The 26489-nt window shown below is 29.9% G+C and overlaps 1 long non-coding RNA gene across 1 annotated transcript; it reads right to left on the bottom strand.

Moving 5' to 3' along the window:
• Positions 1–25432, bottom strand: LOC148284050 (uncharacterized). The gene is made up of 2 exons (XR_015825425.1): positions 25291–25432; positions 1–741 (listed from the first exon to the last, which is right to left on the bottom strand). It is a non-coding gene; the product is annotated as an uncharacterized LOC148284050 (long non-coding RNA).
• Between the last annotated feature and the right edge of the window lie 1057 nt (positions 25433–26489).

Here is a 26489-nt window from a genome sequence, read left to right as displayed (position 1 = left end):
TTTTTTGTGATGCACCCGTGTCATTTCCATTGTTTAATCCTTTACTGGAACTATTAATTTCTGATGGTTGAGGGCTGGAGAAAATAGCTCGGCGGGCCGGATTCTGCCCGCAGGCCGGTGGTTGCCGATATATGAGTTAGATGATAACATCTTTGGTTTGACGATGTCACGGAATCATGAGTGTCATCTAACATTGAACTGTTTTTTGTAAGCTTAATTATTTTTCTTTCATTTAAAGCATTTGAATAAAAAAATAATTGAAAAAAAAATGTAATCATATTTTAAAGACATTTATTTGATGGTTTTAAAGGTATCTATTTGTACCTTAGAGGCAGACGGATGCAAATCCAGAATGTGATGAAATGACATTTCGATTTTTGTATCTAGTTTATGATCATATTGAAGAAATGTAAGTCTTATAATGAATAAACCAATGTATTAAGATACAGAATATACAAATAAATGTTATAAATTGTTAGAAATCACTTGGAGAAAGTAGATTCTTTAGGCTTGTGTTGAACATTTGACGTTTGGATTTGCCTCTGAGGTTCAGATATTTTCTTCTTGTTTATTGCGAACCGTTGTTCATCTGGTAAAGTAAAATAGAGTACGAAGCCAGTGTCGCTATAAAACTATGGACTAAGGCGTTGTCTACAGAAAACAGTCCATAAGCGGATAGGACAAACGGTCTACTGTTTAAATTATTCCCCAATTTTACCAGGCGAGAAAGAGCGAGCTTGCCTAAAACAAAAACAATAAGTTAAATCAGATTTAAATATAGAACATGTTTTATTTATTTGATTTATTTGATTAATTTTATTTATTTCATCTTTTTTTTTTACATATTTTTTTTATTTGGTTTGTTTTGGTTTATCCTTTATTTTATTTTATATATCTTGTTTTGTGTATTTTAGGTACTTTATTTTATTTATTCTATTAATTTTATTAATTTGACTTATTTTGTTTACTTGATTCATTGAATATTTTATTTATTTTATTCATTTTATTCATTTTATTCATTTTATTCATTTTATTCATTTTATTCATTTTATTCATTTTATTCATTTTATTCATTTTATTCATTTTCTTCATTTATTCATTTTACTCATTATATTTATTTTATTTATTTTATTTATTTTATTTATTTATTTTATTTATTTTATTTATTTCATTTATTTCATTTATTTCATTTATTTCATTTATTTCATTTATTTCATTTATTTCATTTATTTCATTTATTTCATTTATTTCATTTATTTCATTTATTTCATTTTTTTCCGTTATTTCATTTATTTCATTTATTTTATTTATTTTATTTATTTTATTTATTTTATTTATTTTATTTATTTTATTTATTTTATTTATTCTATTTATTCTATTTATTTTATTTATTTTATTTATTTTATTTATTTTATTTATTTTATTTATTTTATTTATTTTATTTATTTTATTTATTTTATTTATTTTATTTATTTTATTTATTTTATTTATTTTATTTATTTTATTTATTTTATTTATTTTATTTATTTTATTTATTTTATTTATTTTATTTATTTTATTTATTTTATTTATTTTATTTATTTTATTTATTTTATTTATTTTATTTATTTTATTTATTTTATTTAAACGTCTTGGCTTTTACATGTTTTACATATATATACATATAAAGGCATACATGTATTTTACAACAGATAAACAAAAAACAAAGAAAAAACAGTATTTAGAAAATCATCTTCACATATTAGTTAAAAGTATATGGGTATAATATACATATTAAACATACATATATTTATGTGGGAATAACAGAAGTGCATTTTTAAATATAAAGATTGACATGTATTTTCACAAAAGTAGCAACAAAAACAAAATAATTGAGAAGAGTAAGAAAAATAAAAAAATACATATAGATAATCATTTTTACATAATTAGTAAAAAATATATGGGTATACATAATAATACATTGCAGTGGAGAGAACAGAAGTGCATTTTTTCGTATCTTCAAATGAGAAGAAGTTAGAAAAAAAAAATTAGAATACAGATATAAGTCAATAAACGGTAAACAATTGAAGTCAACATAGTATTTTTTAGGTATTTTAATTTGATGATAGTAAATTAATACACTGCATTTTAAAATTTAAAAGTGTTACACTAAATATATCTATATTGTTTGTGTACTCATTTGCAAACGCATGAATTTTCCTTATTAGAGAGTTTGTTGTAGATACATTTCGATAGGATAGTTTATGAAATCGGGTAGCTTAAATAACAGAGTGATACTTTAATAAACACACATATATTGATACCACGGTTTCACAGATTTTTTCCTCTACAAATTTAACATTTATTTATTAAAATATACAGTTTTTTTTCTTTGTATTTGAACTTAAATATATTTTCAAATTTTAGATATGTTTGTACTTAAACGCATTTATTTATTTTTATTGTAGTTATTAACATGTGAGAAATCAATTTGATATCATCTTAAATAATTATTATTTCTTAAGCAAAATATTTCTGCTCAACAACGGTTCACGGGGTAAATAACGAGCTGAAATGTACTAAACCCAATAAAAACGCTTTGTTTTATGTTGATTTATCTCTCATTTTTGCGCTTGTAATATATTTATTTATGTCATTAAAACGAACACATAAAAATATAACATGAAACAAACTTAGTTTTTGATCCAGTGAGAGCTTATTGACGGCAGTAATGACTCTTTGATGTTCGTATTTGAGAGCTTCAGCAAAGTAGGTAAAAGCCACAATCATTAGAACATAATTTACATTCCAATTTAAATATGACAACACTACCAGAATTATCTGGAAAAAAAACACAATGAAATTATTTATCTTTGTGAATTTATAAACGCAATAAATGGTAGAGTTCGTTAACCCTTTGATCTCTGAACATAGATTTAGTAAGTTTTTGAACTTCTTCTTTTTGGATTGTGTTATTTATAGCTTAAAAATGTTTTTTTTTAAAACTCTTTGTGTTAAAAATAATAATACAGTAGAACTGCAATTATCCGAATCAATTATTAATCTACAAATTTTAAAATAAAAATAACTGCACATATAAATAGTGTAGCGAGAGTTTTTTTTAAAACATATATGTCAATCAATAAACGTAGTACTTTATATAATAGGGTATTATCACGTTGTTTTTTTATTTTGCAAAAAAATAGAAAAAAAAAATACGATGGTAACTGTATAGTTTTTTATTTTTTATGTCCTCATGTTAATTTTTCAGAGCGGTTTAAACACGTATACTTTGAATTGGCGCCAAAACGACCATTCGGATGCCAAATGGGCTTGTGACGTCACGCGTTACGAATCTGACTGACCGTTCAAACAAATTCATACGAATTTGTATAGCCTACGTGTTATTTTTCTTGTGATCGGTTGTTTTGCATTGTTTTTACTAATTAACGCGCATAAAATGTATTTAGTTATAAGATAGAAGTACTGTTTAGTTCCGATGTGCACAAACACTACGGTGAAGACGCCAAATAAAGCTTTTTTGGCCATTCCTAGTACCTAATGAAAAAATGCGGAAAAAATGGTTAAATGCATTTGAACGTTATGAAACGATATGATAAAAAAAACGAACCACTATACTTTTTTCCGTAGGTCTTGTTCAGTACAAAATACTTAATTTAATGATGTACTGTACATGATAGTTGCAGACTGTAGACTATAAAAATTTACTATCAGTAGGTACTGAAATTCGCACTTATAAAGCTTGACAGGTACTACAATACTAAAATAGTTTATTCTTTGAACGTTATTGTTAATATTTGTTTTATGTGTCTGTACTTTTTTCTATAGTTTAATTTGTAGAACTGTTGGTTTTCTAAATAAATAAAAAATAAAATTACTAAAAAATTTCTGTTTGAAAACCTACCTTATTTATTTGTGAAATTTTTTGTATTTACAAAATGGCAACTGAACTTGAGATGCTGGACAGTCTTCACACTTGCAGAAATCTATTATTTTCTAGACTTTATCGCAAATCAACGTCACCGAGTACGCTTTGGTTCTAACTTTATGTTCTGGGGTAACTCGACCTTTTACCATTCAAATATCACCCGTCCGTTTTACTTGAATGTAACCTATGGCATTGTCTCCGTAATTTACTCTAGCTGATATATTAATAAGTAAATGACATTTAATAAAAAAAAGCATTAACACGCACTCGAGCAACATAGATGTTTACAAGTAGTGGTATTCTATGGATTATGTTGTGTCAAAGTCACGTTACTTCCCTTTTGCATTAAATGTACGCGAAACAATATATTTATAGTACATGCAAATAATACAACTATTTAAATGAATACATTCTGGAAGCAAAAATTATATATTTCCTTAACTCGCGGCCTTTACATTTCTATACTCGGAACTTAAAAAGTTTGTATTGGATGAGAAAAAAATACCCATCATGATTATATATATTTTGGCCAATTTATCGGATTTTCCTTGTAAAAAACCAATGTCAGTCATAATACTATGGAATAAATCAAAAGAAAAAAAAAGCTAAAGTAAAGACGAAATTCAACTATAAAAAACAAATAAAAAGCCTGAAGCCGCCCGCGTCGGAGTATCTCAGTATAGGATTTGAGTGAACGTAGGATACACAAGTCACGCGTGACGTCATCAACCTTTTGGCCAGTTACGGGCCGTTTTATTTCTATCAAACTTTAAATAGGAAATTATAAATGAAAACATTCGTTCTAGATTTTTATAGTAAAATGGTCGCAATCGTAAAAATATTATTTAAATACTGAATACATTTAAAATCATATCCCCAGTTTATGAAAATACCCTATTGGTACAATATTATTTATATTTTTATGTATTTCATTGCTTTATATTTGTTTTATTGTATATTATTTATGTTTATGTAACATGTATTCTTGGCACATATATATACTTTATATTTGTATAATAATGATTTTTAATTTCTTACATTTGATTACTTAGGATTTTATAATTAAGTAGTTTTAGTTTTGCTTTATTATGTTATTGTTTTATTAGTATAGGACTACTTAAGCTAGGGTTTCCTAGGACAGCGGTGCCCGTATCTTAACGGCCGTAGTGAACGGTGATGCGGTGGACAGCCGTCGGAACGGTGACTAGAGAGTGGTTTCCTAGGAAATCGGTGTTAATAAATTTTATAAAAACCGTTTTCCTAGGAAACCACTCTCTAGTCACCGTTACAACGGCTGTCCACCGCATCACCGTTCACTACGGCCGTTAAGATACGGGCACCGCTGTCCTAGGAAACCCTAGCTTTACGCTTTAAAGATAGAAAATCTTTATCTTAGAACAGGCTGTGCCATGTTAGATGGAGACTATCATAAACAGAGAAAACTCCGTTTTCATTTTACATTAATGGGTTTTATATAGATTCCCTGTTATTAAGTATGTATATTATTTTTTTGCAATAAATTTATAAATAAATAATAAGAAATAATTGGAACCAAACCCCGTTTGGATAAATAAAAATTCGGATGATTGGATTTTTTCCGAAAAAAGGGTTAATTTTAATCAATTACTGTGTGTATGTATGTTAAAAATGAAAATGTTTTTCTGAAATTCTGATAATCAGCGTTTCGGATAGTCAGAGGTCAGATAATTGGAGTGCTACTGTAGTACAAATTTATACTGTCAGGGGATAGCAACGTAAAAAGTTTTTATTTTTTCAATTGTTTATGTAACATATATTTACATAAACATATGAAAAACCCACATTACAATCAAAACATTAAAAATATTTTTTTAAAAAGAATTCTCTTGCTGTGATAATTATAATATTGAGGTTTGTAAAGACTTTGAATTGGGTTGTGGTCCCTTGGCTAGTGTTGAAGATTCACGGATCGGAAGTCCGAGATTCGAACTCTACTCTACCCCAATTTGATTTCCATTTTCTAATAGTGAGTTAATTACAACTTTAATGTATGGGAGCGAAGTATGGAATTGGAAAAATGAAGATAAAAATAGGTTGAATGCTGTCGAAATGCTATCCCTCAGGCGAATGTGTGGTAAAACGATGTATGGTGGGTGCACAAACGTCGAGATCCGTGAAGTGTGTAAGGCTGAGACATGACAGAATCAAGAAAGGTGTGCTGCGTTGGTTTGGACATGCAGAGCAAATGGACAACGAAAGAACGGCTAAAAGGATCTACGATGCGAATGTTGATGGATGCAGAAAACGAGAAAGACCGAGAAAGACATGGCACGATCAATTCCATCGAATACTTGAAGATGGACATGTCAAAAGTAGGAATAATCGGCGTGCCTGCATGAGAAGATGTATGAATGTAGAGGAAGCGAGGTCTGTATGCCAAGATATAGTGTTATGGCGTTCTATCTTCTCTTCCTTCTCCTATGGAGAAACGGCGTAGTGGTTTGTTTGTTTGGAAAGCCAGAAAGTGCAATTACAGAACAAAACACCTAGGTTTCAGAAAAATCACATTAATTTTTTTTTCTCACCGGGAATCGAACCTAGTACCTTCCGTGATTAAGATAAATGTCTAAGCCATTACACCACGGAGGCCACCTAACTAAAACACGAACAACATAAATGTTTATTTAACGAAAAAGTTATCTGATATTATGCGAGTTAATGTCGATTTTATGTCGATTTAAATCTATAAACCTCCCCTTTTGTGGGCGAGACATTTTTTTTAATGAATCATTCCAATTTGCGTGCTTACATAAGCAAAAATTAAAATCAGTTCAAAATAATATTATACTATGAAAAACTACAGTAAACATATTTATAATATACATTACGTTCGATGCATAGTTTTCGATTTCATGCAAAAACAATAAGGTATTGATCCCAGTCAAAAAATTCACAAAACAATATGAAATTATTAGCAACACCTATAACAAAAATAAACATAATTAATACATTGGGAAAACATTCCGACATTATACATAGTAGAATTGAAATAAATGATTTAAATAAAAATGTTTGTCCATATAAATATAAAAAAAGTGATCGAAATACGAAATCGAAAATTAAAAATAGGCGTTTCATTTACGCAATTAATTATGTAACTATAAATTTTCTAATATCAAACGGACGCAGTTGGGAGATTATTGTAACGACCGTTGTATTACAACCGTAAAGAATAATTTGTAACTTGTGTTTACCTATTACAAAATGCAAAAAAGGAATTATAATAAATAAAAATAAAAATATTCTCATGTTTTGCGAAGTATGAAGCTGAAGCTGAGAAATGATGTTGTATCTTATAGAACCACGTAAAAAATACATTTTTAATATTACAAGTTGAACCCGGCAGTGCTTGGCTATTGCAAAATTTAAGTACATACTCATATAAATATATCATATAATGAACATAATCGAAAGTTTGATATCAGTTATTGTATTTAGCCAAATTATATTTGTGCATGTAGATGATATTTTTGTGGTTAATTTTATTGTGCACTAATTTTAATGCACCTTGAGCCCTCAATCAATCATGCCCAATGCGTATTCTTCAACCGCCAGTCGGGTTATGACGTGATCTTGACATTTTATTTAAAACTAAAATGCCTGACTGTATCTGGAAAGTGTTCAAAAACCGTTCAGATAAACGTAAAAAAAGATGATGAGACTTTTCATTTGTACCTAGGTACTTGTTTTGATTGAATTTCGAATAATGAAATAATGAATACTAAAATATAGAATTATTTTTGTAAATGTCAAACTCTAACAACACGGGTGCACATAATGTAGAAATACGATATTCATAATCATATTAAATGCCAGTAAAAAAATTAATATTTTAAGCATTATCGAAATCCAGTAAAGAGAAATAAAAAGGGTAGAAATTATACATATTCCAAGGAAAAGATTTTATTGGGATCCACAAAAAAAGAATGTTCCTTCTAATTTTCAAGTATTTGCATTCTCGCTGAATGCAGCCACGTAGGCCGATGAATAACATTTACGCTTGTAACTTTTTTCTAATTATTGAATTGTAGGTTTTAAGAGTTATTCAGATGCCCACGACAAAGCTCACAATTATGCGAAAAACTTCACGTAAATTGGTCCAGTAGATATTTAGTCTGTCAAAGATACGCATATAAAAATTGCTTGATATTTGTAAATATCAGAAATCACCGCTCGCCACTGAGTTCAGTTCACTAAGAAGGCGATTTATTTTTTTTCACTACAACAGATCACCCACAATTAAATTAAAAGACGTAACATATTAAATTAATAAGGTCTTCTTACACGTGAACCAAGTGCAACCGGGTTAGCCATTATATGGTATATACATAACCAAGTAAAAAATTTTAAATTGGTATTAACTGTTACATTAATAAATAAATAAATAAGTTAAAAAAACAAACAAAAAGAGTAAATCATGGAAATATACAAAACAAGTTCTTACTTGAATTCCGTAATACGTATTGATAAAATCATAATTATCTGCAAGTTTATCAAATACTGCGGAGAGTCTTAATATTCGCTCACAAAATTCATCTTGAATATTAGTTTTAATGATAAATTTGTCTTCCTGTTGCCAGTTTTTAGAAAAAAATATTAGGTCAAAATAAAAATCTGCCCGCGATTCTAAAAAAACAATCTTAGATCCACACGACCATGTTAGTTGTGCAAATAGAATATGAAGTTGAATTTTAACCATCCACATATCAAGACAAATTTGGAAAATGATAAGGTCTAAGACCAACATGCAAAAATAAGAAATAATAAATACTACATCAACATACAAATACCACATTACAAAATCTAATAAGGATATTAAAACGATGTAAATCAGTAAAACCGAAATACAAGCAATCACTTTAAAACGAATTTGAAAGAAATACTCTTCAGGCAGATCAAGAAGTTGGTTGGCATATTCCGAATTCAGTAGATTATTTAACACGTCATTTGGTTTTATAATCTGAGCCCATAAAATGCTTATTGTTGCAGTGGTAACAAGTAAAATGTTCCCAATATTTTCTGACAAACCTACCACATCGCTTTCGTCATAATATTTTTCACTTCTTTTGATCAATCCGTATATAAAACAAGACACAACTAGCAATGTTACAATCGAAGTGATAAATCGATACAAACTAGAAGGGGGTGCGAGTTTTTTTACGTTGTACGTATATTTCTGAATCCCAAAAACGGAATATATGTAATTAAGTGGTGACAGAGCGTAATAAATGTTTTTTGAACCCATTTGTTCACTACCGTTAGTGTGTTATATCATAATGACCTATGATTACGGAATAATATTTTGTAAGCCGAGAAAATAATTTTTATGGTTACATTGAGATTTTATCAGCGAAAAAATTTGTTAGGAATCTTAATAAAATTGAGTTTTGTGATATGAAGTTCATGTACACATTTTTCTTTTATGAATATTGAAATCAATGTGTATCTTTTTTGGGTGATCCCGTGTAAGTAGGATTCGTTGCGTCATTTCGGCTACCATGGCGGTATCCTCTAAACTGCGCGCTTTGTTAAAAAAAAACGTGTTTATGTACTAGTAATTTGTACCATGTCGCAGTCACCAACGAAAGATGTCAAATCTATCAGTTTACAGAGATTTTCTTTCGAACAGCTTTTCTCGTTTGGCAACCAGCAACTTTTCCATGAATGTGGGCACCGCCAAGGAGACTTATATCCTCAGATGCGGTGTGCGGTATGTAGTGGGCAAGCTGCGGATTGAGCACCCGCACAAGACTTACAGATAATGACCAACGATTGCTTGATTCTGTTTTTACAGTTCAATTTCGAACACCCTGTTTATTTTTAGAAATTTAGAAAAACCATCGTGAAAATTCAAACGATAAATTTTTACAATGAAGGAGAAATTCTGGGGATTCTTTTTTAGCCACGCTGCGTTGTTCAGATAATATTTTTTTCAATCAGACCGATTTTGTCGCATTACACAAATAAATCGAATGGTCAATTTTTCATATGATTTCTTCCGGTAAAAACTTTATCTGCTTATACGGGCGAATTGCTACCCCAGTAATTTAATCCCAGTTTGCTAAAACTGTAAAACAGATTAAAACTTGAATGAAATATTTTTTAAGATGTGTTGCCCCTTTTTACTTATTACTCTTGTTGCACATGCAATGCGGCGAGAGATAAATAATATTTAAATAATTGTTTCTACAAACGTATTATTAAATTACCATTCAATTTGTTTTTTAAAGTGAATAATTTAAAAAAAATCACTTCCTTTAAATTTATCATTAAAACAAATTTTTTGATTATGATTCAAGAATAGTTTTGTTTTGCTGATAAAATCTAAATGACACCGAAAATGTTGTATTAGAAATAACGTATTTAAAAAAATTTCATGTATATTTAATCTTTCTCTGTCATCTGGCAAGTTTCCATCCTTATGGAAAATAAGTTACAGAAGGCCTGTTTTTAAATTAGGCAATAAATCGGATGTTAACAATTAAAGGCATATCCAAACATTATATTATATATCTAAAATGTTTGAAGCTATCATTGTTAGCAAAATCACGCCATGGATTTATATCTGCCACCTGGTAGATTATACCTAGGTTATTGTCAAATTACTTGAGGTTAGTCAGCAGATTGACGTTATCTATACTGACTTTTCCAAGGTATTTGACAAAGTAGATCATTAAATTCTCAGAAATAAATAACATGCTTTCGGATTAAGAGATTTATAACTCTAATTTATTAATTCTCATCTTACTTGTAGGAAACAAAATGTTCGGATAGATAACAATTTGTCGATCAGTATAAATGTTACATCGGGTGTAACTCAGGGTGCCTATTTGGCACCCCCGCTTTTCAATTAGTTTATTAATGATATTGCTAAATCTTTTTCTAACTCTCGCTTTTGGCTCTTTGTGGACGACAAAAAAACTTAAAATAATTTAAACTTTACACGATTGTTTTCTTCTTCAATCAGACGTTAACGCCTTTAACCAATGGTTTAAAGTCAATAGATTAGAATTAAATATTAAAAATCTAAAATTATGTCATTTCATAGAACAAAACAAACGATTTCCCTTGAGTATCTAATAGGAAACTACAATATTGATGTTATTAAGTTTATCAGAAATTAAGGAGTTGATTTGAAATATAAACTGATATACAACGAGCATATAAATAATAATACAAATAAATCAGTAGAGGTACTTGGCTTCAACAGAATATTCTCTGATTTTTCTAATGTCCGTACTATCGAAACTCTTTATTGCTCAACTGTTCGCCCTCTTCTAGAATATGCCTCCGTGGTCTGGTCTCCATTCTATGTCGATCGCATAAATCACATTGAATCAGTCCAACATAGCTTGCTTCAAAAAGGAGCGTGGATGCTTGGACTAGAGAGAGGTTATTCTTATGCTGATATAGAGTCAATGTTTAGTATTTCTAGTCTACAAAAACGTAGAATTAATAAATCATACTAAAGGGTATAATCGATGTGCCATCATTACTAGGACAAGTTAAATTCCATATTCCGACTCGTAAATTGAGAAAAAATACAGTTCTGTTCATCGATCAGCATAGAACAAACTATGACCTTAATTCTCCGATGACCTGTCTTTGTGGTATTGTTAACTCAAGACAAGATCTGGACTTGTTTTGTTTAAGTTTACAACGATTTAAACGAGCACTAAATAAATACTATTGTCTTGTTTTGATGTCCCTTATATATGCCACTGTTTCTTTTTTTTTACAAATGTTTTAACTCTTCTTATTTTGTTATTTTAATACCTTATGAATTATAAAAATGGACAATGTCCTTTAATAAATTAATAAATAAATAAACATAACACGTGTCTTTAAAAACCGTCTGTTGCCTGCTATTATTTTTCCCGATTTTATACTCAGGAAGGTTTTTTTAATCACAATTAGGGGCAAAAGACGGTGCAAACAATAAATAAATACGTTTTTCCTACCCTAGTCCCTCTCAAAACATCCGTTCCGATTTCTATATTTTGTATTACAATTTATAAAAATGAATAAAGGATTTATAAAAAATGTCTTACTTAAGCTACTTAGTATACTAAAGCATTAACTGAACACAAACACCCCTTTCTCTATCAATCCTTTTCAAATGTTTTTTTTTTTCATGTGTTGATATATTTAACATGCCCTTTAGTATATATATTTTTTTAAATACGAATTATTCTATCTGGCTGCGATACACTCTCAATGCTGTTACATAATACTTCTCAAATTCGTTGAATGCATACGATCACAATAAAAACAGAAAGTGTTCCATATACCCCTGTTTCCCCTTCATACGGAAAATGTATTTTCATTAAGCTACCCACTTTCCTATTATTTACATAGATAGTATAACAAAACAATGATGAATTAGTTTAAAATTTCACCTACATTACTGCAATTAATTGTGAAATAAAAGCAATCGATGATTACTTCGTAAATAAACAACGCAAACTAAAAGCACTTAGGGAATTAATACACATTTAAAACATATTCATTGAATATTGTAAAAAACCGAATTAACGTTTTCTTACGTTTGCACAATTATACATATCTTAATTGTACACAGAAATAATGGAACTTGTAAAGAATCATAACTTTATGTACGCTCTTGCGCCAATATATAAAATGGCAAATATTTTTGGCTTGCAAAAAACATCATGGGGATCGCATGGTGTTACTAAAACTACCTTGTGGAATAAAACGTATTCCATTATAATAATGATAATCTTTATAGTTACATATCTGTACAGAATCATAACCGTTCAAAGTCATTTAAATTCAGTAGACTCGCGTAAAATCATCGAACAAGCAATTATTTTATTGTTATTATTAATTTTTATATTTGCAGTTTTATTAACAGCATTAAAAAATAACGAAATAAACATACAATTCATAAAACACATTCAATTCGTTGATGAAAAACTGCGTGTCCCATTTATTTGGTTTGAAGAGACAAGGGCATTAGTAACAGTTTGCCTGTCAATAGAAATTTTCGCCTACTTTTTGGTCATTCTTGCAAATTGTTTGGCTTGGAAAGAAAAAATTAGCATCATCCAAACAAACATTTATGGTTTATTTGTTGAAATGTTTGTCATTATCTTTGAATATTCATTTGAAACTTACACTATCGTCCACCGCCTTCAGACAACTTCTGCACAAGTTATACAATTGGTGGTAACTTCTTTTAGCGAAGAAAATGATGATGAGATGTATTTTCAATATCCTAGTTTATTATTTGATAAAAAATGGAAGAAAACTTATAACGAAGAGAGGCTGACTTTTACCAAAGAAAACTTTGAAGACGGTGTTTCAAGATTGATTTGTGTTTACGATAAATTAACTGACTGTATAAGAATTATTAATTCAGTTTACGGTATTCAGGTAAACATTAAATGAATTACTTCATATAACCAAAAACTTCACAGAAATAATTATCCTTTTTTTGTAGATGTTTCTGATAACTGCCTGTAATTTGATAACAACTTTATCATTAACTAATATTATAACCATGTTGAAAAAAACGCAAAAGGTACGTAAAGTTTTACAAGTAAAAACGTTTAATACACACTACAAAACAACTATTAAAACCACCTTTATAAATTTATACTAGCCCAGGAATATTAGACCAAAAATGGCCATAAACATCAAATGTTTCATAACTAGCTGATTGTTGGCACATGTGTCTAGATTTGGTACTTAATTGAACGTAGTTATGCAGAAAGCAGCCAGTCCACAATTTAGAAAAAATGAGATATTGATGTTATCGGGCGCAGTAAGGTTAATTCTATGTTCTGCTAAAAACAGCCAGACCGCTTTCATACAAAAAGTTGTTTTAATCACCTTGTGAAAATGGTATCAATCACAAAAAAGTTATTTCTCAATTTGCAGAAAGAACCCACAGCACTAAAAAATCTTAAGGAATTTAAAAATCATTAAAACTGGTCAAATACATAATTAAATTCTTGTTTGTAAAGTAAAGAAAAAACGAATATATTCCTTGTTTATCATTTCTCAAAGTCAAAAACATTCTAACTGTTGTGGAAATTTGTTTATTCACTCTTTTTACAAAGGTGCTATTATCTCAGTTTCGCTTTTCTATGGCTGGCTGCTTTCTGCATAACTACGTCCAATTATTACTCAAAACTCCCCACCCCTCCCCCGCTTGCGTCTTGAGATATTTCATTATACATTGTCCGGTGGTATATTATATATTTAAAACTGTTACAACTTTTAAACGCAAGTAGCTAGAATAATTTGGAGAATGACATTTTGATCACAAAATTACGATTTTATTCATTACAAAACATAATTTGAAAGAGCGGCGTTGTTTCACTATCGAGGCGTAATTAAAATACGATTTTTGATTACTGCGACGACACGGCGCGGCGGCGCAACGCAATTTCTGTAAAAGTCACAGTATTTGCGAGATAAGTTAAGTGCCTTGAATATAATAAACGTGAAATCGAGTTGGACGATAAAAGGCTTAAAAAACCGCTGTAAACAGTCGTGGTTAAAGCCAAGCTTTATCTGGATCGTCTGCGTCTAATGAAAAGGTCTAGCGCGGAAGTATTCGGTGTTGAAAAATCCGTAAACTTCAACCATCGATAGCAAAAGCATGCCACAAAATATAAATTTGTATTAAATAAAACCATAATATTATGATTAAAACACCATACTCCAAATTATTGTAGCTGCTTGCGCTTAAAAGTTATAACACACCCGGTGTAATAAAATATCACATGACGCAAACGGACTAGGGGTGGGGAGTTTTTTATATATTTTTTTATTGGGGATATCAACAGTAATACATGATACAAAAATATAACAAATAATAAACACAGAGAATAAAACCAATGACAGATATCCACAGAAATACATTAAATACACCTACAATACATACTAGTGTGTTTGTGTGAGTGTAAGTGAGTGAGAGGGTAGGTGAGTGGGGGTTATATTGGAATGAGGGTGGACATGTGTGTAAATATTGCACAAGGGTCAAGTATATACAATAAAATAAAATAAAATAAAATAAAATAAATTAAAATAAAATAAAATAAAATAAAATAAAATAAAATAAAATAAAATAAAATAAAATAAAATAAAATAAAATAAAATAAAATAAAATAAAATAAAATAAAATAAAATAAAATAAAATAAAATAAAATAAAATAAAATAAAATAAAATAAAATAAAATAAAATAAAATAAAATAAAATAAAATAAAATAAAATAAAATAATATAAAATAAAATAAGATAAAATAAAATAAAATAAAATAAAATAAAATAAAATAAAATAAAATAAAATAAAATAAAATAACACAAAATAAAATAAAATAAAATACAATAAAAAAAAATAAAAAATAAAAACAATAACATAAAATAAAATAAAATAAAATAAAATAAAATAAAATAAAATAAAATAAAATAAAATAAAATAAAATAAAATAAAATAAAATAAAATAGGGTAAAATAAGACTTTATGATTGAAACTAAGTATAAGACAAAAAAGTATGTTTTAAGACGCGCGTTTTGAGTTTTGAGTAATAATTAAGTACCACATCTAGAACACATGTCCCAACAATTAGCTGGTTATAAACATTTGATGTTTTAATCCTAAAATTACTGGGCCATGTCACTGATAGGGAAATTGAAAAAAAGTTTTTATTTCATTTCATCCGTATCCCGGCGAACGGAAATAGAAACAGATTCTTCGACTTGATCTTAAATCTAGAAGAAAGTCCACCCCGTAGTCAGTGTAGTAGTAAGCGCGCTAGCTTCCGTGCTTTTGGCCCTGGGTTTGATTCCTAGCCAGGTGGAAGTAAAATATTGGTTTTTAAGATTTTTTATTGGCACTTGAAGTGTAGAATAGACTAATTACCTTACCTTCCACGTAACAAAAATGATTCCGATAAGCAGCCATTGGAGATGCCAAAACAGAGCCGTATAAACAATAGAGTGAGTATAGAAAAATCGTGAAGATGTATTTGAAATTATGTTTATTACTACCAAATAATTAAAAAAGAAATGGTTTTCAAAATGTTAACAATTAGTATGTATAATGGATACAATATAATTTCGGAACAAGTAAAAATATGCTAATGTTAAGAGAAAAATAACGCAATGATAAAGATGGCGAAAAATAAATAATTAAAATAAGGACACAGCGTTTTTATTTTTATTTAAATTAAATAATGAATAGTCACAAAGTAGTGCTTAAAGTATAAATTTTACTTTAAAATAAATCATAGTTGTAATGACTAAGAAGTTAGTGGGTTTTCAAGCATATTTTGAAATTTGTTACCCTTATGTCTTTTTTTATTAAAAACATGACATTTCCTTGTGATCAATGATGATGTTCAATGCTACCCGATTTACCAAAAAACTTCGAATGCTCACTTATTGTAAAATTACTCATGATTTTTTTCTAATGAACTTTAGCATTCATAAAGTACACACAAAAACTCCAATATACATTAGAACTTGATAATAAAATTGATAATATAAATATGCAATTGCAAAAATAAATACAAATCATTCGCAATGACCCAGATTGTTTGTAGTGCTTCAAATATAAATTTTATTTAAATTTATTGTTATAAAAATATCGGAGTTAAATTTTTTTTCCAAAATACGCCTTAAAATTATTAAAAAAAATAATCAAAAAAAAATCTTGTTTCAGGATGATGAGTTGTTGGCAGTAATGATCTTCTGGTTTGTTTTTTTGTTTACAATTCAGATCGCCTACGCTTTGGTTGGAGAAAACCTCTCTTTTGAAAATGACAGAATAAAGATCATCGTGAAAAAATTGAAAGTATTATCTTTAAAAGATGAATAATCTTGTTTTTATTTGCAAACAAGTGAAATCATTAGCACTGCGCGCTCTTGTCAGGACATTGTACACTATCAGACCTCTGACATTTGTCTCGGATCAACGCAAAGGGTATTTTAGCAGGAAACAACAAACGAGTACAGGATGCCCAGACACTAGACGTAAAAATAACTGCGGTGATTGACCTTTAGAATAAAGGTTCATGTTTAGTGAATTGTTTTTACGAATTTGTTTCTGTTTTTTTCCCTTGATTTTTCTTTAGATAAATATGTATTCTTTAAAATAAAGAATCGATATTATAATACATTATTACACAAAAAGAATAAGATATATCGCAATATCGTAAGTATTTCTAGTTTTGTTGCCGACACGCGCGCGTTCCCGCGGCAGAAGGGATTCTTATGAATTTAAAAGGCTGTGCCTCCGTAATGTAGTGGTCAAGACGCTAGACTCACGCACGGAAGGTTCCGGGTTCGATTCCCGGTGAGAACACAAAAATAAAAAAAATGTGATTTTTCTCAAGCCTGAGTGCTCTGTGATGTAATTCACCACTGTAATTAGGCCTCCTGGCCTGTTGTGGTAAAAAAATTATAATTGTAAAAAAAATTAAGGAAACGGAAGGCCATAAAAATTTGTCTGACAAAAATTTCGCCAATCCGACTATGCTACCAGTTTCTGGATCCGGATTGTAAATCTGGACCCGACGTGATGCGTCGCTAACAGCGCTTGGACTGGATTTTCTCGTTCTGATATAAAATTATATTATATTATATTATTAGATATAAAATTCTGATATAAAAAATCAAAACGAAAAAAATGTTTTTTTTCAAACAGGTTTGATTTTCGCTCGAACTGCGTACCGCAAAAGCATACGCTCGCCACTGTGGCCAAGCACTCACTGTTGTATATTATAAACTTATTCGTATCCCTAGAGATACATAAATCTGTAATGTGACGTATCTTATTTATAATTGTATTTCAGGTGCAGTTAAGCGCTCCAGGTTGTGTGCTTTGGTGGATTTGATAAAATCAAGTGAAATGAAACTAACCGCTTGTGGATTATTCGACATAGACGCGTCTTTACCTTTTAACTTTATAGGCTCTATAGCCACTTATACCATCATTTTATATCAGTTCAAAGTATAACATCGAAGGCTTTGTATCTGTTAAATAGCATTCTGGAATAATTTTTAATTTTCTCTGTTACTCAACTTTGAACTTTAAAGTGAAAACAAAAATTATGCTACTATGAATAAAAGGGAAATATCAAATTTTTTCACAATTTAAATTTGTAAGAATCTATTAAATACTACAAATAAAATAAAAAAATACTACTTATTAGTTGCAGAAGGCCAAAGCTCGATATGGGCTGTAGCGCCATCGGAGATATTAGTAGCATAAAAAATATTTTTGAATTTATAATTTTTAAATCCCGCAAAAACGGTCATTGCATTAGCCACGCCGCGCGGTCACAATTCATGTAAAGTTTGAATTTCGTGATAGTTTGTGATAGTTTAAATTTAAATACAAGATCATCACAAATCTCGACGTCACAATTATCAAGGCCAAACATGCTGCGTTTTTCTAGAGACGTGTTTTTGTATAATTCAATTTTTAAAATTAAACACAAAAACATTTCTTCACAATATCCATATTCATTTTATAAAACACAAATTATTTTTCCAAATCAACTTTATATATTTTTATCGGTATTTGTAGTATATGATATTTCCCCATGCGTGATTCAGATTTATATGTTTTCTGTTTGCAACGATACAATACGTAGCTGTGTTTGATTATTCGCATAACTAGTAAAGTCCTATGATCATTTTTTTCCCCGAAACAGGGACGTCTACTAATTTTAAGATAATAAATATTCAAGAAAACACGTATTAATTCATATTTTTTATTCATTTCTGTTTACAAAAACGCCTGATCGGAAAATAAAAGTATTATGAGAGATAACCCTTAGTACCTACCATTATTTAAATTACCCGGCAATCGTTGTACATCACAGATAGGTTGAATTTTTTTTTTTTTAAAAAAACCTTTCTGAAACATTTTATAATTAAATGTTTACCTGTATAAAAAAAAATTATGTACTTTTTAACATGTTTATATTATTTATTTCAAGTAAATTCCGTATTTGTGAAATACATTATGAAAATCCTTCACCTTATTTCCTCATTCTTTATTTCCATTTCCTCATCTTCTTACCATGCTGTCTTTTCCGCCACGTCACAACAAAGCGGCTGATTGACGTGACTTTTTTCATAGGGATATCTGGAGACATTTACTTTCATAAAAAAAGAAAAATTTATTCTACTTTCACGAAGCAACGGAGCGATCGGTTGACATATTTTTTTGCATAAGGGATAGCCAAAGAGTTAGCAATTGTCAAAATAGACTTTTCATTAGGAAAAAAACACCTCACTACCACGGGGAAATTCTTAGTGTAAAAATAAAAAAAAACAGAATTACGATCTAAATTTGTTGTAAAAGAGAGCGAACACATTTTTGAGAAAAGAAAGTTTAGGTATTAGCAGGGCGTATGATTTTCATCACCAGCGCTGGTTTAAGTGGCCATTTTACAGACTGTGTAACATTCGCCATTCTGCCTATGTTTAAACATCTACATTTCCTCATCTCTTCCATCAGTAAACTTTTGTGAAGTAAAAGAGCTGAAACCACTAACACGTGGGTGAGATTCATTAAAAAAATTATCGATTCATTAAAAAAAATGTTTTCCCTCTCAGGCGCAAGAAATTTTAGTCTACATTACACTCTAGGAAAGAAAGACTTTGCTGCAAACCAATTCCCAGGATTGAGACTCCAAAGCAGGCGACGCGAGCTAAGCCGTGGGTGAAAGCTAGTCAATAATAAAATTGATAATATAAAAGAAAAAATTGAATAGAGCAAAAAAAAATAATTTCAAACTAATAAATCAATCAAATATCTTCACCGTACACCTCGCAAAAATGGCAAAAAGCTTCGGCAAATTTATTCCCTTGAATGAACGCTAACATAATTAATTTGTTGAGCCGATAATTTGTTTTGACATATTTTAGCCAAAAGAATCATATGAACGAGGGGCGTTCAATATATTCTCGGTATGGGTATGAAGGAAAAGACTTTGGTAACTTTTTTTTTCTCAACTTAGTCACTTTCAATATCTATGCTTTTCTTACTTCAAGCAATCAATTTATTTAAACCATCAAAAAAATATGATTCCGGTTTGTTATCAAAATGCTCATTAATCGCCGCTTTTAAACAGTCATCATCGTCAAATCATTTCCCACGAATGTTTTTCTTTGGATTTGAAAAAAGAAAAAAAATACTTGGTTCTAGGTCTGGAATAAACGTTGGGTGATTGATTTCTGCGAAACCGCATTCACGAACTGCAGCCTTTGCAACTTGAGCCATGTGCACCGGTGCATTGTCGTTGAGGAACAGGATCCCTCTGGCCAATTTTCCCCGCCTTTTCTCTTTGATCGCCTCCTTCAATTGATAAAGAATGCTAGAATAGAATTTCCCGGTGATATTGATGCCCTTTTTTTTGTAATCTATTGGCAAAATTCTCTGGAAACACCTTTATTTTGGCATCCTCCAGTATTAAATTTTATATTTTCTCCACATTTTCTTCATTACTTGCCTCAATTGGCCGACCGGATTGCTCATCGTCTTCTATGCTCTCTCTGCCCCTTTTAAATTCACTGGACCACTTTTAAACTGTCGATAATGAAGGAACAAACTCCCCGTTAATTTTTGACATCTCTTTGTGGATGGTTTTTTGATCTTTTCCTTGTTTGGTGAGGAATTTTATAAGGGCACGGTACTCGAGTTTGTTTAATTTTGCAAAATGACTCATCTTGTTTATGTTTCGGGCCAGCTACTCAATGACTAATGATCCGTTTGTTATAAAACTCGGTAATTATACTTCTAATGAGGGCAATATAACGAGGTTACTAATTATTTATTCATAGTTGCACTACTTCATATCAATACCGGGAATATATTGAACGCCCCTCGTAAGTAGATACCGGCTAATTTTGGTTTTGTGAGGTCGCCACGTCTGACGGGACATTTTGTTGGTTCGCAATGCTGTTTGTCCTCCACGCTCTCTTTGCTTTTTCAACGATTTAGTTAGCTCGCTTTTCGAATCGTTAAAAAGTATTTTTCGCTATTTTGCCGTGAAAGTTAATATGACATTTTATCATATATCGTCATTCATCGTTATACGCTGCGCCGCCTCCAGACTCTAGACAATTGTGTGCATGCAGTTTTCCATGCAGTGCAAGAAAACTCAATACCAGGTTAGTCAGTGTTATTACATTTTGATTTTCTCTGGTTCGAGTATATATAAAAAGATTGTTGGCTGTATAATCCACTAGCTCACATTGTCAGTTTTGGAGAAAATAATTTAATCGTCCGCTATCACAAATTTAATTAAATCACAAAAGGTGAATTCTATTTACACGGATTCACCAAGAATGATGCGCCTTAAATGTTGAATTTTGTCTACTAGACATTTGATTTTGATAGCTGGTTATCAAATAAAACAATAAAATGTATGAAATGAAAAAGCAACGTATAAATCTTGTAAAGCAGAAAATTTTCTTTCAAAACTATGTACATAGATTCACAGCTCTCATGGATTCACCAGTTTGGTTATGTTAAATCTAAAACCTCATCAATCATTGGTATAATGCAAAGGTTTGAGGAAGTACTTCCGACCTCACTACGCCGTACCGTGTACTATTTAATGATATACTATTATTAAGTATACTTGTTGAGCATCTAGAGATTTGACACAAAAAGATGTTTATCAGAAAAGCAAGTTATACAAAATAGAGCTATTAGAAATATTATATACGGTAAACCAATTGAAACGCATGTCAAAGACATTTACAAACTTACTACGTTCTCCTATTTTCGGTCATACCATATTATGAGATTGCAAAAACGGTGCTTCAAAGCGTAAATAAATACTATCTCACTAATACTGGCTATACCTTCAATCGTGACGTCCACCAGTATGATACGCGACAGGGTCGAAATATTCACGTTCTTGGGTCACGCATGACAAGGTATGGTCTAAGGTCTCTGCGGTACCTTGCTTGTAAAAAGTACAACAGGCTACCAAAGTCCTATAGAACATAAAAAAATGACAAAATGAATTTAAAAAAATACTACCTGAAGAAGCACGTGGAAGGTGAAATTTAGTTTTAAATTCTTGTTTTACCTCAGATATTTCTTATTTCATGTAAGTGTTTATTATAGAGTTTTGTTTTAACTTCTGTACATTGTATTCATAACTTGCTATGTTATTTCAGTTTAATGTACATATTATTACTTGTAACTTTATTATTCTCGTACCTTTATGTTAATATTTTTCTGTCCCAAAAACAGTTTGTTGCAACTCTTGGGAGAACAAAAAAATATAAAAAAGTTAATCTTTTTTTCTATTTCTTTGAATTTTTGCTGCTTACTTTTAAATTGAAAAAAAACCGACACAAATCATGTTGACACCTTATACATAGATTAACATACATTAGAAAATAACAATTGAACAATTTTTCATCAATTGATTTATTATTTCATTTGATAGAGAATTACGGCGTAGGTAGAAATAGCAGCTACAAAGCTTGATATCAAAGTATTATCTAAATTAATTATCCCATATGCAGTCAGAATACAAGATCTACTCTTCATTTGATTTTGCATAAGGATCAGACGATGAGTGACATCATCACCTGAAAATTTGAAGCATAATAATTAAACAAATGCATTATGACTCACAATTTTTATCACCTTAAAGCCATTATTGATATTTGACATAAATTATTTATTGACAACTCTTGATGAAATTCCATTGTAATGATGTAATAACTTATATTTACATATAAGTTACTAATTAACAATAATTGGTACACTTCTACTTATTTTTTCACTTACGGGCATCATCAGACTGGTTACAGTGTAAGGATAATTTAAATAAAACTAAATATTATCTTATACATTTAAAAATAAGTGAAAAGATATACAGTGCGTAATATTTCAATGAAACAGAGTGGGACAAATTATTTAAACATGTGTTGGCGGTGTACTGTAAGAGAGGATTCTATTCTTTGAAAATATTTATCGTTTTATTACAAACTACAGGGTCCAACTAAGAGGACTAATAAGGGTGAGTTTTTTAAATCTATCTGCTGATTTATAAAAGTTATATCGCTTTTATTTTTTATCCTTTTTATTTCTAAAATTTCTTATCTATCTAACTTTGGACACTTATGTCCTTCATTAAAATTTTTATGTGTTTTGATTCGTCAAAATTATGTTTTAACTCATTTAAATATGATGAATAGTTTGATATATCGTTATTTAATCTATGTGAAGCTAAATATTCTTTCAGTCTATATTTAATTACTCTCCCGCTTTGTCCAGTTAGAAAGATTTAAAAGTTTAGAAATAAATAGAAAAAAAAATAGCGATAGAATTTTAATAAATCAGCAGATACAATTCGAAAATTCATCCTTATTTGTCCTCTTAGTGGGACCCTGAACATTGTAACATAATAATAAATATTTTCATAGAATAGAATCTTCTCTTACAGTACACCGACAACGCATCTTTTATTATTTGTCCAACTCTTTTTCATTATAATGTTACGTATTGCATATCTTTTAACTTATTTTCAAATGTACGTACACTTAAGATGATATTTAGTTTTATTTAAATTATTCTTACACTGTATAATGTTTACCAGTCTGAATACGCCCATTAGAGGGTGAAAGCGCTTATTGGTTGAAAAAATAAGTGGAAGTGTACCAATTATTTTTGATTAGTAACTTATATGTAAACACAAGTTATTACATCATTTTTAATATCATTACAGTGCTGATTGTTTAGTACAGGACAATACTTAAAGGCCGTTTGAACATAAAAAATACAATATTGTTTTGTCCCAGCACTTGACCATTGTCCACGAGTAAACGGTAATTCGTATCACCACCGTGATAGACGGGTAGGCTATCTCCGCGGAACATTGATTACCATTACCACCGTGCGCCACATTGTCGTCTTGTGAATACGTTAAGGCCGTTTACACGTATCCAATACCATATTGTTTTGTCCCAGGACTCGACCATTGTCCACATGTAAACTGAAATTTGTTGGTCAAAAAGTTGTCCCGAGACATCACTGATCTTGTATGAACAAGAGTTTGCGACAATTGAAATTTGCTTGCCATGAACGTGTGGCTCCCAAAAAAATTTCTGCCGAAAATATTTTTTTTCCTTATAAAAGATAGCCCTCCCTTCAAAAGTTTTTGCCGATATTTTTATGTATATTTTTATTTTTAAATCTTCAAGTATAAAAAATAAATACAAAGGTGTATTTATTGCTAAAATCAATATCCTTCAGCCAATCGAAAAACAGACTGGTCAAAAGAAGAGTTTATCATAAATTTACACTAAAACACAAAATGTACATCAAAAGAAATACGTAAAAAAAATCTAAATTATTAAAAATAACAGCTGTTTTTTTTATGGGGAGATAAGTCTTGCATATATTTATTTAAATAAAAAAAAACATTATGTTATACATATTGAAGGACGAAGGATGAAGAATGTGGAATCAGGTTACGAATTAAAAGGAGAGAAAAAGAAGAACCAAGAAGAGAAAGGTAATGTTTTAGGAGTTTCTTGAAGGTGGCCATAGAAGGCGCATTTTTTTATATGAAGAGGTGGCGCCATAGAATTAAGAATAGTCCAGAAGGAGAGTAGAATGAAAATATTATTGGTAAATCCACCTTGTCCATGAAAAAGTATAGAAATTGAAAAAATAACATTTTAAGGCGTTGCCTAGTATGTGGGTGAAATAATTCAATTAGATGAATCTCACCCGCATAAATAAAGGTTTCAGCCCTTTAACTTCATAAAGATCAACAGATTAAATAATTCAAGGAATATAGATGTTCAAATATGGGCTGAATGTAATGTTACACAGTGTGTAAAGTGGCCTTATTTTAAAATGTTAATTTTATTTTAATTTTGCGTTCTCATCAGGAATTGCAAGCGTTTTAGCCGTGGCACCAGAGAGTCCGCCTTGGTAATATATAGTCTAAAGATCCAGCAATATTTTTTGCATTATGTTATAATTCTTTTTAGTGTGGCACTGATTAAAAACGCCGTTTATTTGTTTTTTTTTGTAATTCATATGTTATTCTAAAAATACTGAGAGTTAAAAATAAAATAAACAAATTACAGTAAGACGTCACTCCGCGTAATGTACTAAATAATTGTTTTTTCTTTTACGTAATGGGAAACCTTAATGTAAATATATTTATTAAATTAATACAAAAAAGGATGAATTAGAAATATTGTAAACTCATTTTTTTTTATCTGAATTCACTACAAAATCTACTTTTAAAAATACGTAAAAACATTTTTTAATTACGCTTTAATTTTAAAGGACTTACTCATTTTCCAATGTAGTAGAAGCTTGTTAATAACGGATATTCCTCTATGATTTTCAGCTTTTAACGGTGCAGTAAAATTAACAAGAATTGTAATTAGCAATACAAAATGTAAAACGAAGTTGGTGTTGAAAAATATTCCGTGGCCAATCTGAAAAAAAATACTTATGGTTGATTTGGACATACATTTTGCTTGTTTTAGGACTTTTCTTTTTTTCGTGAGACTTTTTCAGTGAACATAACCAAATTCAAAGACAAAGACTACACAAATATCACTTTTAAAGTGTACATTACCAAAATAGAAGACCTAGACAACACAAATATTATTCGGTCTGATATCTCACTTTCCCCCGTTTTCCCCTCTTCTGGCATCCCAGTCGTAATTACCCCCATTTACAGTAAATTAAAAAAAATATATACCTATACAGGGTGTTCATATATACAGGGTGTCACATCCAAAAACACGATGATCAGTATGAGCAAGAAGACATATTAAAATATTTTTTGGTAGTAATAAAATTTAAAAAAATAAAATATAAAAAAAAGCAAATGGTTGCTTACTTCTGCAGGGGTGAAACGAGGAGGGAGGGGGGAGTCTAATACACCGAGAACCGAGCTCCCCTCACTTTTCCCCTGCAGAAGTAAGCAACCATTTGTTTTTTTAAATATTTTATTTAAAAAAAAAATCCTTGTTCTAAATATTTTTTTTAATATGCTAATATGTCTTCTTGTCCATACTGATCACCGTGGTTTCGGATGTGACAGGGTTTAAAGAACGCCCTGTATATAAATATGAATATATCTTCTTTCATTGTTCAAGAAATATCTACATAAAAAACATTTTTATATGTATAAACTATACATGTATTATATTTCTTTACTTACTTTGTACAATTTGTGGAAATCTGTTATTGGTTCTGAGTTTATACAATAAATTTGTTGCTCACTAAAAATATGTATGTGGAACTATTGGTTTCGCAAATAAAATAAAATAAATAAATAACTTGTTGGATGCTCGATACCTTCGACCTCGGGACTTTAAACAAGGCCTGCCCTCTAGCGATACGCGTGTTTGAAGAAAACAGGGAACGTTTGATTTTAGGTAAACTAATTGACGTTATGGTTTTGAGTGTCAATCCTGGAATTAATGAAAGGAGTTGGGACTTACGATTTCCCCCCTTTGGCACTGGTCCAGAAAGACT

This window comes from Micrasema longulum, unplaced genomic scaffold, assembly GCF_059751315.1.
Source record: "Micrasema longulum isolate JH-2025_06_02 unplaced genomic scaffold, ASM5975131v1 h1tg000163l, whole genome shotgun sequence".
Classification (NCBI taxonomy): domain Eukaryota; kingdom Metazoa; phylum Arthropoda; class Insecta; order Trichoptera; family Brachycentridae; genus Micrasema; species Micrasema longulum.
The sequence above is the reverse complement of the archived record's forward strand: the minus strand, read 5'-3'. Positions and strand labels throughout refer to the sequence as shown.